General features: G+C 34.1%; 1 long non-coding RNA gene and 1 pseudogene across 1 annotated transcript; both read left to right on the top strand.

Moving 5' to 3' along the window:
- Positions 1-2,763: 2,763 nt before the first annotated feature.
- On the top strand, positions 2,764-10,118 carry LOC124898751. Its single transcript, XR_007055520.1, has 3 exons — positions 2,764-3,033; positions 4,499-6,071; positions 9,488-10,118. It is a non-coding gene; the product is annotated as an uncharacterized LOC124898751 (long non-coding RNA).
- A 655-nt stretch (positions 10,119-10,773) lies between these two features.
- Positions 10,774-12,370, top strand: LOC124898615 (annotated as a pseudogene).
- Positions 12,371-17,095: the final 4,725 nt, after the last annotated feature.

The following is a 17,095-nucleotide window of genomic DNA, read 5'->3' as shown; positions in this document are numbered from 1 at the left end:
ATCCATAGAAAAATTCCCAAGTAATTAATCCTACGGATTTACTTAGAGATATTTTGGTGGAAATTTGTGTAATGAATTTTATTACCTGAGAAACTATTTGGGAATTTTGTGCTGCGAATTTTGCTGGAGATTTATTCTTGGGGATTTACCTACAAAATTTCGTACTTGCGACATTAGCTGGGGAAATATATCGATAGGTATTTTATCTCTAGGTAAATCCGCAGATATATGAATAAATATATATATTTTTTAAATCTATAGGTACATCCCCAGATAATTTATCCTACGAATTTACGTAGAGATATTTTAGTGGAAATTTATGTAATGGATTTTATTACTTGAGAAATTATTTGGGGATTTTCTGCTGCAAATTTTACTGTGGATTTATTCTTGGGGATTTACCTGTGAAATTAGTACTTGCGACATTATCTGGGGGACTGTGTTGCTACAAATTTAGCTGAAATTATTTCTTGGGGATTTACCTACGAAATTATTACTTGAAAAATTATTTGGGGATTGTGTTGCTACAAATTTAGCTGAAATTATTTTTTGAAAATTTACGTAGGATTTTTGTGACTTGAAGAATAACGGATTAAAGGATAGAAAAAGGATAACAGATTTTTGTGACTTGAAATTTATTTTTGTGACTTAACAGATTTTTGCTATAAGTTTAATAGGAACAGAATAAACGTGGAGAATAAAATAATAAAATAAAAAATAAATTAAACATTAAATCGGTGGACACGTATTATCAAGCAAATGAAGAGTCTATTTTGAATTATTATTGTCGTTGATTTTAAAGTAATATATTATGTGCCATATTTTTATTTAAACAATTTATTAATTCATAACTAATCTGAGAATAATTATATTATTTATTTTACTATTATTATTATTGTATTAATCCATAAATTTATTTTTCTCTAATTTATTTATTTTGTAGCCTGATTTTGCCAATTTATAATAACTTTAGCCTAATTTTATTCAATTTATTACAATCCTAGCCCAAATTATGTCCAATTAATTGAACCCAATTTCAAATTCCATTCAATTGTTCTAAACTTTATGTTATATTATTGAAATTGGAAAAATATATAGGGAATTTAATTTATGACTTGTTCTATGAAAGCAAGTTATTGAGACATTAAGGGGAGGAGGTATACTTAGAGGTCGTTTGGCCATGGATATTATTCACTTTTTTCTGGAAAAAAAAAATTCACTTTATAGGATTTAGGGTGTTTGGCCATACAAATTCCAAAAACAATTTCAAAATTATTTTATGAAAGTTGTTTTCACTTTTTTTTCAATTCCAATTTTAATTTTTATTATTATTACATATAACCCTAAAATTTTTAATATTATGCAAAGCCCATCTTTATTAACTGTAGCTATCCATCCACCAACAACCATGAACAAATTGACATAAACTTTTCATGAACTTTTAAGTTGAAAAATTACGAAATAATGTGCGATGAACAAATTGAACAATAGGTAAACAAATGTAATAACAAGTTCACATGTTTACAGCTTCAATGAAAATTCCAAATTAAGAGAATACAACAAATATTTCAAAACAAGGTATAAAAATACTTTGGGTTGAAATTAACACGACATGAGTGCGGCACCGAAAGTGAAAAGTTCGAGTAACTTAGGTAAGAATTTCTATATAGATGCAAATAAATTGCAATGTGAAAGTAGAATCCTGCGTGGAAGGCGGATATAGTAGTCCCATGATATCACATTTTCCACCTAAACCATCCATTAGATGAATTTACTTAACTATGTAATCTGAACAAAATGCATTGTGTTCAAATTGATTTTCAAGCTTTTACCAGCCATTCTACGTAAAGTTTCCCTCAAAATACAATTAGCAAAATTGAAAAATCGGCACAAAGTTCATCAAAGTAATGTGCAAAGAATTACAGATAAAATGAATATCAATTATAGAGGGGAATCAGGTAAGTTAGTTGTTTGGGCAATTTTTATAATTTTTAAAAGGTGGGGGCATAAAATTACATTTTAACAAACTTTTCAAAAGTCAAAAAAATCTTTCAAAAATACATGACCAACACAACTCCAACCCAATAACATGTCGATCTTTTCACCTTGACCAGCAATAATATAATTATACTCTCTAAATATCTTTATAAATTAATAATTCTTTAACTAGGATTTTCGGGTTTGAGTCTTGGGATGAAAAAAATTCTGTTGGAAGCGCTACTCTCAGAATGAGCCCTGCAACGCGCGATTCAAATTAGTCAAAGCTCCAATATGGGTATCGAACACTAAACATCGATTGGAATACCAAAAAAGAAAACACTTTCTTAGTAAAGTATTTTAATTTCTTCTTTCTTAATTTTTGTATATGAAATTTTATATTTGAAACGTCTTTAAATATTCTTTAAGTCACAATAGTTAAACTTATTATATTTACTTTTACCTGTTTCAGTTAATATTTTATGCTCTTCTTAAAATAACATTAATTAAGTGATTATTTTACTAATTTATCCTTGTCATTGGTACTTTAAAAATCTACATTAACTATTAAAACTTCATTGAGATTAGAACTGCTAATTCTAGAACAAGTAAAAAGGAAAAATTATTTTAATATACTTAAGAAGTAAAAGGAAACAATATCCCACTTGGACATGATTAATAGTATATATTTCAATAATATCCCACTTAAACTTTAAACCATGATAACAAGTACTTTATCTAAACACACGATTAATAAATATTTCCCAACACATAATTTATTAATTTCATAACTTCCATTCAATTTAACCAAAGAATTTATTAATTTTTCAAATTTCATCTATACAAAAAAATTGGACAAAAACTGTCTCCCTCCTTTTTCTTTTTTTTTTTTTCACATTGACAGCTCAGTTAAACTCTCCATCTTCTCCTCTCAATTCTCTAAGCAGTACTTCTCAATTCTCAATTCTCAATTTTATAAAAAAAAACGTGATGTCCAAAAATCAGAGGTTCTGTTTAGCTTCGAAATTTTGTCAAGCAAAATCAAAGATATTCGAGGTTAGTTTCTTTTGATTCTATTGTGAACTTCATAATTTTTTCAATTGCAAAGGTCCCTATTCGATATTTGAAGTGAAAGGTTCTGATTTTGTGTGTATGCTTACTTTCATCAACTGAAAATTTGGATTGCTCCACTTTGATTTGCTTGGTAGTCTTAGACAATCTCCTACTGCTTTAGATTACTCTGTTTTGGCTACTTTTTCGATTTTCTTATTTTTGTACTTAAACTTGATTTCAGTCACTGTGGGACTGTTGTTATTGCTCCTAGAATGTTGTTAGTGCTAACTGAATATTTTGCTCAGAATTCTGCTGTAGTATGACTTCCTCTGTTCATCTTGATGATATTGTTGTATTCCCTATATAGTTTTCCCTGTATAATTTTCCTTGTACTGCATGCACGAGACAAGTTGAGGAATTAATGAAAAACTGTATATGTCAACCTGAATTTATTGAGTTTTCCCTGTACGGCATCCACATCTTTTATGCCTAAATTTCACTAGAAGATGGTCCAAGGATAGTAGAAAATTGATAAAGAGGGAGGGGGCCTCTTGTTTACTTTACTGAATGAGTACTATATATTCCTAAACTATTGAGTCCTTTATTACCTATCCACATCTTATCTATAATTAACTTTTGTCCCAATCAAAAAATTGAAGCAAATTGGAAAAGGAAGGGAACAAGGACTTTCATGAAAACAATCTTATTTGGAGTTTAATGTGTCTGTCGATTGTGGAATGATAAGTGTAAGCGGAATATTTCAAGATTGAGTTTGAAGTTAAATTTATACCCTGGATGTTTTTTACAATCTTGAATAATTCTCTCCTCGATCATGAGCAAGATTATGGAGTTGAGTTCGCTTTGCTTTCTGAAATAGTAATTTTCTCGTTAATAGAGAGAAGCAAGAACCAATTAGGCCCAAAGTTTATTTCTTTATGATGGTAGCGGATGAGTTTTGTTTTCCATGTTGTACCCAGCTGTTTTACTATCCATTCTCTAGATGTTCAATCATGGACGTGCGAGAGTGTTTAATTAGCTAATGTATCTTACATGTTATGAATAACAGAATTGATACGGAAAGTTACATATCGTTATAGGACGATGTCAATTTAACATCACAAATCATAGCATAACCCTCTAAACTAAATATGGATTTTTTTTCAAGTGCTATACTACAATAGAAGTGTTCCAAAATCTTCTGCAATTCCTCAGCAAGACAATACACTTCAAGAAAACCTTTTTTTCCAAATCCATATTCATCTTCGGTCTGTTTCATTAATTTCATGAATGATGGATCAGTGAGCCAATGTTGGTTTTTCTTGATTCCTTTTATATTTATCTTATAATTGAGATATATTGCTATCTTTGTTGACCGTATTGGCTCATTAACTCTTTAGTGGATATGAAGACTGGAAACCCTTTAAATTTTATTATTATGTGTTTTTATATATGGTATCTTTTGATTCAGAAATGACTATTCCGGAGCATCAAAAACGGATGATAAATAGACTTCTTCCTGGTAAAGTGGCATATACAGATGAATTTATAAAAGGCATGGAAGAGTTCATTAAATTTGCTTGTAGTCAACCGAAGTACTTGTCCGAGAAAGTCATAAGGTGTCCTTGTAAAATTTGTAAGAACATGAAGCACTTTACGCCCGATGAAGTTAATGTTCATATTTTCAAGAAAGGGTTCGCTCCGGGTTATTGGTATTGGACGTCACATGGAGAGGAAGCTCCTTCAATTAATTTGAATGAACATGTCCATTCAAGTGCTTCAACTAGTCATCGAGGATGTAGCTTTGACATGTCTTCAAGCAGTCAAACTAACATTCTAGCGGAAGTCACTGAACACGTAACAATAACTAAATAATACGAAAACCGAAGCACAAGACACTACAGATTGTAACAGAGATCGAAGAACAAAAAACTGTGAGAATAACACTAATACTACTGGATTAGCTATATGGATCTTCATTAAGGTGCTTCTAGCATTACGTCTGCCTTCTGAAAAATTTCAGGTGCTTCTAGTATTACGTCTGCCGTCAATAACAGTTGGGGGTTTAAAATTAAGAGTTATACCAGTAGATATTGTACGGTTAAATCTACCGTCAATTACCCAACTTCTCCCTCCCCAAATCTTTATGTTTCCCTTGCTACGCTGTTCTGTTTTGGTGGGAACGAAAGCAACTTTTTTTAAAAAAATTTTGCTTTCCTTCACTTAATATCATACTTCGTCTTGGTGAATATTCACTTTAGATTCCCCAGCCGGACCATAATTTGATTTCTGATTGAGCTACGAGCACAAGTAGATAGTCAGTCAGGGCGGAGAGTGTTGGATAGCTTTCCTTTTCAGTTGATCTCCGGCTGATCAATGACATTAATGGTGCTAGTTGCAACCCCCTTAATACGTGCCATAGAAGTAGCTCTAGTATTACGTCTGGCGTCTGATCAATTTCAGGTGCTTCTAGTATTACGTCTGTCGTCTGATGAATTTCAGGTTCTTCTAGTATTATGTATAGTCATACCAGTAGACGTTGTACGGTTAAATCTACCATCAATTACCGAACTTCTCCCTCCCCAAATCTTTATGTTTCCCTTTCTACGCTGTTCTGTTTTGGTGGGAACGCAAGAAACTTTTTTTTAAAATTCTGCTTTCCTTCACATAATATCATACTTCGTCTTGGTGAATATTCACTTTAGATTCCCCAGTCGGACCATAATTTGATTTCTGATTGAGCTACGAGCCCAAGTAGATAGGCAGTCAGGGCGGAGGGTGTTGGCTAGCTTTCCTTTTCAGTTGATCTCCGGCTGATCAATGACACTAATGGTGCTAGTTGCAAGCCTAGTTAAAAATTCCAACCATAGTTTAATTATAGATTAAGTGGTGATGCAGTGCCTTTCACTGCCATCAGTTTACTAACTACAAATGCAGTTTTGTTCGGCAATTGACCCATTTGTTGCTGGTATTTGTGCCTCATCTTAGTGGATGACCGCAATCTGCGGGTAGCTGATTTTTCTCAGTTTTGGGCAACTGCGAAGGTATACTCTCAGTTCTCTCTATTATCCAACCAGTTCAAGTGCTATACTCTCGTTCAATTATTTTCTAGGACACTTTGAATGTCTAAAAATCTTAAATCTTTTGTGTTTGTGCATATTTAGTTTGTTACTCCTTTATAAGTTGCCAGTTCTTGCAAGTTTTAAATAATATAACCTTAGTTGATCAATGGTATTTGTGGCCGCAGCAGCTTTTCTGCTGGTTGTCCAATGTGACTGGGTGGATACTGCGAGTGTGAAAACTCATTCCATCAAGTCATAATATCAGTTTTTTTTTTTCCTTATCAAAAAAAAGTTTTTTGCTAGTTACATTAATTCATGGTGGATTTTGCCTCAGTTTCGATTTTTTGTTGGTCCACTTAAAAGTACCATTTCCTTGATGACTTGTGTATGAACTGTTTAGGAGTTTTAACTCTTTCTTGACCGTTGGTAATGATTTGATATGGAACACCTTCTCAGGCATTTCTTTAGAGTAGATTTACCAAAGAAGAAAAGAACACCCACCCTGTCTTGCATTTTTGGTTATGTTTGGCTGAATGTTGTTGTCAATATTTTGGTGCTTCTTTTGCTTGCATTATTCCTGTGTCTTGTTTTGGTGCTAGTAGTACTACGTCTGGCGTCTGATCAATTTCAGGTGCTTCTGGTATTACGTCTGCCATCAATAACAGTTGGGGGTTTAAAATTAAGAGTCATTCCAGTAGGCGTTGTACGGTTAAATCTACCGTCAATTACCCAACTTCTCCCTCCCTAAATCTTTATGTTTCCCTTTCAACGCTGTTCTGTTTTGGTGGGAACGCAAGTAACTTTTTTTAAAATTCTGCTTTCCTTCACTTAATAGCATACTTCATCTTGGTGAATATTCACTTTAGATTCCCCAGTCGGACCATAATTTGATTTCTAATTAAGCTACGAGCACAAGTAGATAGGCAGTCAGAGCGGAGAGTGTTGGCTAGCTTTCCTTTTCAGTTGATCTCGGGCTGGTCAATGACACTAATGGTGCTAGTTGCAAGCCCCTTAATACCTGCCATAGAAGTAGCTCTAGTATTACGTCTGCCGTCTGATTAATTTCAGGTGCTTCTAGTATTACGTCTGCCGTCTGATCAATTTCAGGTGCTTCTAGTATTACGTCTGCCGTCAATAACAGTTGGGGGTTTAAAATTAAGAGTCATACCAGTAGCTGTGGTACGGTTAAAGGTGAATAAGTTGGGCCGAGCATTCCCCTCCTCCTTGGCAGAAACTTCTCCCACATTGAGTTGTCGAGCTACTCCGTGAATCCCTTGGTTTTAAAGTTTTAATTTTTATGAAAATAAATGAGCCCTAGTTATTGAGATCTGTAAACCTAGTTAATATGTGTAAGCTACATATGAAATGCTCTAAAAAAATTGCGTTGATCGGCTAAGTGGATTAATTAGTTACCTAACCGTAATCACTTTTTTTGGTGACTAAACTCCATTTATTACCAAAGAGATCATTACAACACATCAAAAACTAAGTCTGATAACACAACTTAGAAACTCCTAATTAATCTACCTAATTAATCTATCCTTCTCACCACTATTTTCACTGAACCAACTTTTTTCTGAAAGTGTCTGTTGTTCCTTTTTGGACAGATTTGGTATATGCACCATGCTAAACACATTCTCAAAATATGAGAAGTAGCTGATCTTACACTAGAATGAGAACTCGTCCATGTGATTTCATCCGGCCAACGGGATATTGACCTTGTAATCCCTTGCCAACTTAACTTACAGCTTTGCCCAAGCCTCTCTTGAATTAAGAACTCAACAAAACTGTTGATGACTTTCTACGACTCCATTACATAGGCGACAAGTTAAAGTAGCCAGGGGCGGAGCTAGAGTAGTTGTGTGAACTATCTGAGCATCCAACCCAATATTTTAACATAATGGCTAGAGTAGGTGGTGTAAATTTCTTAAACACTTTCTACAACCAACACCTGATACTAGGTGATTCGTTCCAAACTGTTTTAGACTTGGGGGATGGACTTGTGTTGGTTGGAGGTAGCAGATACCCTTGGAATTAGTCGAGGTGCGCAAGTTGCGACAGTCATAAGAAAACATGGGCATTGTCTATATTTTGACCGTTGCTAAATGAGTTCTAGATATTATTGCCCCTTTAATCTTAAATTATCCTCCCTATTACCCACAAAATCCTATACCTGCACTTGTTGCATAATCATTATACCACTTCATCAGTGGACATGAAATGCACTTATTATTGTTACATTTTGTACAAGGGCTGTTATGTATGACATGTAGATAATAAATTAACTTTGAGTATTGCTTCACTTTTTTTTCGTATTTGTACTTTGAATTCTGGCATAAACTTTTAAACTTCACTAGCACATTTTCTCATAGTGTACAATGGTTTTTGGATTCACAGATTGAATGATGTTGCAGAGTGTAGTTAGACATTTATTTCTTGATGTGCAGTTCTCTGAGTTGCTTAGTTGTTCCAGCTTCTCGTAATTTTCCCTAAAAATTACTGCTAACGTAATTTGACAGATATGAGGGGTCTTTCCCTTATATTCTTTTTTTGTTTTTCTGGCTGAAAAAAGCTTCTTCGTATGTCATTTTACACTAAGAGTTCTGCCAGTGGCCCAAACTAAACAGATGATTGATCGTTTTCAAATGATACGATCATTGATCGCTTTCAAACGTGTCAACTCGCCAAATGTAATTGTAATGATAATGCTTATATTTATAGTGTTTAAGTAATTTATCGTTTTTTAAAATATACTTTAAATATCCTTATTTGTTAGTTACTTTCGCTAAGGTTATACATTAGCTTGAGGTTGTTGCCTTCGCTTGAAATTCTGAACCCACAGACTTAAAAGTCTGGCTCCGCCGCTGAAAGTAGCATCCAAATCCATTTTCCCGGTGACAAACTATTACAAACAAGTCTCTTCTAGTGTACCTTTGGAAAAATACCTTGTAACTTCATGCACATTTCCTTGATGGAGTACGTAGTTCTCTATACTAATCACATCTACATAACTCACACAAACCTTAATATAGTACTTCTTTTCTTTGGAAACTTTTTGCAAAACCTTGCACAAAGCTTGCAGAGGAATGATATCACATATCAATCCATCTTTAACATAATAGCTATGCACTCACTGTATACACAAGGCGTACTTCTTTTTACACAAGTTCTAAAGAAGCTTTGCAATGGGTGCCTTGTTCCAAGCTGCTGTCATCTAGTTCAATGATTTACTGTTGCTTAAGTCCTATGTGTTGGTGAAAATGCAACATCACTATGAAAATGAAAAGTTAGTCTATTAATAATGTAGCAGCAGTTAGTCTATAATCTATAATATAATTTATGCTAATAATATATTTCTTACCACTTTTTATGGTCTGACTTAATATATCCTTATGCAGAATGAGTTTGAAAGAAAGAAACAAGAAAAATTAGCCGTTCAAAGTGCATCAGCTATGGATGGAGAAACTAATTCAGCTAGTCAGCTGACTCAGTTAAGTGAAATGGATATCTAGGTGCAATCTGTTGGTGGAAAGAAGAAAGGAAGAGTCAAAGGTCTTGGCTCCCTAGGTTGAAGTGTAAAGGCAACTAACAGTTTCAACATCAACTTAAAAGAAATTGATGAGATGATTAAGTCTCAGGTTGATGCTTCAAATACTGATTTGTATTCTCAATTACAGACTGAGCGAAAGAAAAATAAGAGGATGAGAAAGGAATTACACTTGTTGATGAAGCATGTCTACAACAAATCATCTTCAAACAATGAACGTCCATCTCAAGAAGACTACCAAGCTTATGAGGATGAAAGTTATGATGACTCTGACGACGTGAATGGAAGTGATAATCCCGATAACGTGAATGAAAGTGATTTTGATCCTGATGGTTGGTAGTTTTATTGAGGATTCAAGTTTTAAATATTTTGTTTTGGACCATTTAAGAATCATACATTATTGATGTGGATGTTTCAAATTATGTTTTTTATTATATAATGGTTTACATTAAACTTGTTTTGAATGATGTTTTGGAGAATTATTGAAGGTTTTAAATAGATTTTTGATTAATTGTGAAATATTTCTAGTAATTTACGTGTGAATTATTTTGGTGAAAATCCGTAGGTAAAATCCCTTTTTAATAAAATTTTACCAAATAATTCATTCAAAATTTTGCTAATTAATCGCAAATAAATCCACAAATAACGTACTTGCAGATTTATTTTCGTAGCTAAATTACCTAGGGATTTATTTGGCAATCTTCGTGGGGAATAATTTGTGATTTTTTTTTTATGGAAATTCGCAGGTAAAATTATTTTTTTAATGAAATTTTACCAAATAATTCATGCAAATAAATCCGCAAATAACGTACCTGCGGATTTATTTCCGCAGCTACATTTCCTAGGGATTTACTTGGGAATCCTCGTAGGAAACAATTGGTGATTTTTTCGTGGAAATCCGCAAGTAAAATCCTTTTTTATGAAATTTTACCAAATAATTCATGCAAAATTTTGATAGTTAATCGCAAATAAATCCGCAAATAACTTAGCTGCAGATTTATTTTAGCAGCTAAATTACCTAGGGATTTTATAAATCCGCAGGTAATAATTAGCTACGAAGGTATTTCCTTTGGATTATAATTGGTAAAAAAATCCGCAGGTAATCAAATTACTTGAGGATTTTACCACATTATCTCTATGAAAATCCCCAGGTAATAAGCAGATTTCTTGTAGTGTCAGTTAATTTTAAAAATTCAAATTCAAAATCCATTAGCTTCAAATCCTACCTCCACCTCTAGTTGGATTTACCCCTGCCTTTTTGACTCATTATTTAGCTCATTTCGTCCAAACTCATTTCGACCTAAGTATCTGATCTATCAATTTACCAGGAGTGAAAAAAGTATTAGGTGTGTGAATTTTCTCCCTGATGAACTATCACCAACTATTTGTCAAAATATACTTCAACTAACAAGTTTTTGTTCTCTTAGTTGCTCTAATAACATTGCCAACATGGTTGAGAAGTTCAGGTTTATTGGCTTATGTTTCTGCTGGTGGAGTTTTGGGATTGGTGCAGTCGATGGTATTGGTTTCGAAGAGAAAGGTGTGATTTGGAGATAGGATGGATCGATAAATGCAAACAGAGTGATGTGTGTCAAATATAATTCATCCAATCATAGTTAACAGTACCCGAGAAATTAGTACTCCATAACTAGTTATGAACTTCGTTGCTAATCTGCTAGTTTACTCATAGCAAACAAAATTTTATAATGATCCATCGTAAAATAGATAAGCAACGAACTTCGTTGTTTAGCTACAAATTTTGTCCATCGCTAATTCCTATTTTTTTAATAGTGACCCTTTTCTTGGATTTCAAATTTTATGCACATAACAATATTAGAAACATTTATTAAATCAACTCACGTAAAAGAAAGAAATCAACAATTGTTAAAATTGTATTTAATATCCTTTTATTGACGAAGGAGATTCTTGGAGTAAATGTTAAGTTATTGTCATGCGATCAGAAGGTCATGGTTTCAAGTCATGGAAACAGCCTCTTGCAGAAATGCAAGATGGTTGCGTACAATAGAACTTTATGGTCCCGCCCTTCTTGAATCCCGAACATAACGAGAACTTTATTGCACCGAGCTGCCCTTTAATATATTTCCATTGACAACTTATAATATATACCTTGCAATAACATACCATATTACATTAATAATAATTTTAATAAATTCTGCATTCTCGCCGTATATAACATAAAATCCTTGTTTTTCATTGTCAAACAGGTTCTATTTGTGTGCTTTATACTAAGCACCACGACTTATGGATCAATGGCAACTATGGGGTACTTAATGTATGGACAAAATTGGTGTCACAAATAACATTAAATCTCCCTACCCGAAAAATTAGTTCGAGAATCGCGATAAACACTGCACTCATCAATCCAATAACAAAGTACGCTCTAGTTGTCTCTCCTATTGCAACAGCCATTGAAGATAAATTACCTTTATGACAGTAAATTTATCATGAGCTACTTCATCAGAACATTTTTTGTCACCAGTACCGTCATCGTGGTATTAGTCGTTCCGTGTTTTGGATATGTCATGACATTTACAGGTGCACTTTTGGGTATTACCGTGTCTATATTGTTACCATGCCTCTGCTACCTCAAGATCGTCAAGAAGCCTGCATATCTGGAAGTTGTGTTTATTGGGGTGATTTTAGTTTTGATTCTTCTGTTGCAGTATCTGGAACTTACATTTCTTTGAAAAACATCATCAGTTATGTGGACTGAATCAACAAATGAGTCGTTGCCCAATCTTGTCTAAAGTTTGTTTGGGCTAAAGTGAGTTGGGTCAAGATGGGCTAAATAATGGATTGTAGCTCAACCTGCCCAGCTTGACTCAACTTTTCTAATTTCTTTTTGGAAATATCAATAAACATTATAGTGGGTAAAGTTTCAGTTACTTTAATGTGGTAATCAATAGTCTTGTGACTTTACTGTAATAATCGGTATCATTCAACGAACATATATAAATCTTTGACCCCTTTTCATGGTTTCTGGCGAAAAAAAAAAAAAGATATGTTGCATTGGCTGGATATTCAAAAGAGTTGATGTTTTGTACACCGACAGCGTAAGAAATTCAAAAATAGTCTAGTTTTGTTATATTCCATGTCAGTTGTTATATATGTGAGGCAAAAGGAACAGAAGGTTCATCCTGAAAGAATAGTTCAATAACACCAACATACCCACTGGTATTCCGCAAGTGGGATCTGGGATTGATATATGAAAGAAAGGGTTTATAAGCTCTAGCACTATGATAAACAGTGCTAAACAGAAGATCAGATGGGATAAACAGTGCTTAATCACAAGGGAGATGAACTGAAACAACTTATAGAAGACAACTTACAGAAGGCACAAATGTGTGAGGATAGATCCAACATTTTGAAGCCTCAACAGGTAGATGTGCTGGATACAAGTAAATCATCTGCCAACCTTCATATAAGCTCACTGCAAACAAGATTATACATGTTGAAGTCATTCGGAAAAGATCATACTGAAAAGGAACTTAATATAGGAAAGAATTGTCAAGAAATAGATCTTGGGCCTAACTCAACCTCAAAAGCTAACTCATAATGTGAGGATTACTCACTCTAACAAGAATTACAGCAACATATCCAGTATAATCCCACAAATGGAGTCAGAGAAAGGGTGACATATATGCAGTTGTTCCACCTGAAAGCATAGAGTAACTTTGTACGTGAAATGGTAAAGGTAGAGTGATTTTTCTGTTAAATTAGAGTAAGATTTGTCATGGCGAATATGTGGCACTGAAAATTTTGACACACTTTTGGTCTCATAGCAGGTATCATCTGCTGTGCTTCACGAGGACATTGTCAATCTTCGTGATTTCATAGAGAGGTTAATGATTGAAGAGGATCAAACTGTTCTTTACATGGATCAAATTGAAAAGCTGAAATTGGAGCTGACATTTTTGTCGGCATGTTTACAGCTTTGTTATTACATTTCAGATGGTTTTACTGCCTAAATGTCTTGCATATCATATGAGGTTCATGATCTGGTTCAGTCACTTTTTCATCAGAGTGGAGATAATATGCTGGTTAAATTAAAGGATCATGTCATTCATTGCCTCCTTGAAATTATCAAAAGTTTTATCATCTCGAATCAAGTGCCACCATGACTGACAATCAGTTAGTTGAAGTTTTGGACACTCTCCTTGTGAATCTCCATTATCTGCCCAAGGTTTGTGCTGAGCTGATTTTGCCATCAATGCTTCAATATGAGCTTCTTCGGAATGCATTTGGCTACTTAAGAGATTTCCGTGGTCTGAAAGTAAATGGATGCATAGAGTGTAAGACAATTGAATATGTCTTACCTCAGTTTCAACTTACGGCTGAGAGAGTAGGACACTTCTGTATTAGCCTTTTAAATTTTGCGCTTGATGAATCTGATGATGATGAACTTTATTATTTAATGAAGAAGGTAAATAAGAGACAGATGAAGAGGATGAAACAAATGACGATTGATTCTATGCTAGATAATTCCGGTTTCACTGGAGGTAATGCGCATATGTTCTACAAATTTGAAAACTTCAAAGTCAGCAGAAGTTGGACACTTTATTAAGCAGCTCCTAAAAGCCTCTCTAGACATTCTTAGAGAATATCTGATTCATCTACAACAGCACATGGTTAATGCTATAACTCCTATCACCCCAGCTCGAAATTATGGTCTATATTGTAGCCCGAATTGCGGGGCGTTACAACTAAACACTGCTCCATGACCCGGGACCTAAAGCCTAAGCTTTGATACCAACTTTGTCACATCCCTAAAACCTCATGGGCATGACTGGGTCCCGCTAACAACACTTGTCGGGAGAATCAATTCCCCATACTTCACAATGTCTATAGACGCTGAAATAAAAAAAATAAAAAATAAGCAACATCAAATGCATGAAATAACCATTATCACAAGGTAATTATCCAACAAGATATCACATAACGATTTATGAAAACAATGATAGTTTAGATAACAAATCTCTAACCCAAACCCCACACTAGATCATGGAGCATCTAAACAAGTTACATGAGTTTAGCGTTCGGGCATACAAGCCCAACGAAAAGAAATACAATCTAAAAATGGCTAAAGCTGGATGACAACCTCTACGAATAATGCAAAGGTTCACCTCAGCTACAGAATTCACAAGTAAAGACCGTCAGTCACATGTCTCTCTCTGCAACCGTATCTGCACATATGCAAGTAAGGAGTGAGCTATATGTAAATATAATCCAGTAAGATCCTCGACCCGCTACTTTAATACCCCTGGAATAAGTGTTAGAAAATAAAAGATACACAAATAATATATACATAATATCTCTCATAAGGTAATGTTAATAAGATCCAAAAGGAAGTTAAAAAATGTCACTCTGTATCTCAACTCAATCCACTCTCACGACTTGTCATAAACGGCGGTGAAGGTGATCGGTCTAGCACCCCGAAAAGTCCACGACAGCATATATAATACCCCAAAAGTCTACTACAGCAGCATGTACAAGCCCCTAACATATTACGGCAGCATAAGTAATGCCCCTAATATATTACGGCAACTATGTATGCACCTAGAAACTATAACGGCAGCGAAGAAAATATATTCAACGCCCCAACCTCACCTCACATTTCAACTCTAACTGATTCTCAATACACTTCACAAAATAAATATCCACAGCTTGTCAAAAGCCACATATTCTACCGAGTTCACGCTTGTCCCAACACATGGACTAGGCAGAAAAATATAATTTTTATAAAGCAAATTTGAAAAGCAAGCATCAAAGCTTAAAGTCTCACTTACCTTGCTAACGACAAATTATCCAACTTTGCAGTGTGTAGGACATCAACCAAATAACGATCAATATCAATCTAAACAAAATATTAAATAATAATATCAATTATACTTTTCGAGATCAATTCTCAATATCCCTACTATAACTATCCAAACATCTTATGTTTATCTCTTTCTTTCTTCTGTCACTCAAAAGCTGTACATCGGTACATTAAGGAGATTTGCCTAGTCATCTTTGTGCTACAAATTAAATTTAGCTTTAGAAAGTGAACAAATAAAGGAGGAAATTGTATTTATCTAGCAATAAAATGATTAAAAAATCTTAATCATCATCCATTAGGCCTACTAACCATCACTACAGGGTTGGTAACGACTATTACAATAATGTAGTGCTTAAAGTTTTGAAAATAGTTAAAAGAACGTCCTTTGAAGTGGAACATTGTGTTTTATCTTATCTCAAATACAATCAAACTTTGTGGTAGAACAATAAGGAAAAAGGTCAAAAAAAAATGTTTTTGAATTATCACAAAAGATTTAACAGTATTTTTATATTTAATTTACTATAAGTTCTGATTTTTCAATTCACATATAAGGAGGGGTATATATAGGAAGGATTCTGTTGCTGTGATGGTTAGTTCCTACCAACTCATGCTATTGAATACATGTAAATCTATAAAGAAGTAGAAGTCATTATCTTCTTTTTTTTAAGCCATAGTTAATAACACTTCTTAAACAAGAATCATCAACCTTTATGTGGAGTACACAATAACAATAAGATTTCATACCTAACTATGAACTTGCTACTATACGAGCTTTCTATCACCGCGCATGAACAACCAAAAACTCTCTTCAAAGCTATTTCTTTCCAGTTCAAAAGAAAAAGAGGGATTGAAAAATTTCTTTAGTTGCTTTCTGTTTTTTTTTCTTTCCTACGCAGCTTGCTGCTGCTCTCCAAAATAATAGGATTAGAAAAGCCCTAGTAGCAAACTTATAACGTTATTAGTTAAAACTGAAGAAGGATTTTGGCTTGTCCACTTTTAATTCCCTTAATTACCATTAATAATCAGTTATAATTACCAATTAACCCTTCATTAAAAGGAAATAATAAGCCGGCTATTACATTCTCCCTCACTTAAAATAACGTTCATCCTCGAAGGGGTTTAGAATCATACCTGAAGTGTTAAATAAGTGAGGATATCTAACTTGCATCTCCTCCTCGGACTCTCAAGTAGCTTCTTCGGTTGGATGATTACGCCATAATACCTTGACTAAAGCTATATTCTTCTTCCTCAACTGTCATACTTGCATATCAAGAATAGCTATCGGGCTTTCCTTATAAGTTAGATTCTCATCAAGCTCGACATCCTCTGGCTGAATCTTATGGCTATCATCACGAACATACCGTCTAAGCATAGACACGTGAAACACAGGATGAACTGTAGACAATCTCGGAGGTAAAACAAGCCTATACGCCACCAATCCAATTTGGTCCAAAATCTCATAAGGACCGATGTATCTAGGACTTAGCTTACTCTTCCGGCCAAACCTCATAACTCCCTTCATAGGAGAAACTTTCTGAAATACTTTTTCCCCCTTTTCAAACTCCAAGTCACGGACCCTCTTATCTGTATAGGACTTCTACCTGCTTTGTGATATCTTAA

The sequence above is a fragment of the Capsicum annuum genome, chromosome 5 (genome assembly GCF_002878395.1).
Source record: "Capsicum annuum cultivar UCD-10X-F1 chromosome 5, UCD10Xv1.1, whole genome shotgun sequence".
Classification (NCBI taxonomy): Eukaryota; Viridiplantae; Streptophyta; class Magnoliopsida; order Solanales; family Solanaceae; genus Capsicum; species Capsicum annuum.
Note: the sequence above shows the minus strand (reverse complement) of the source record. Positions and strands in the feature narration are given on the sequence as shown.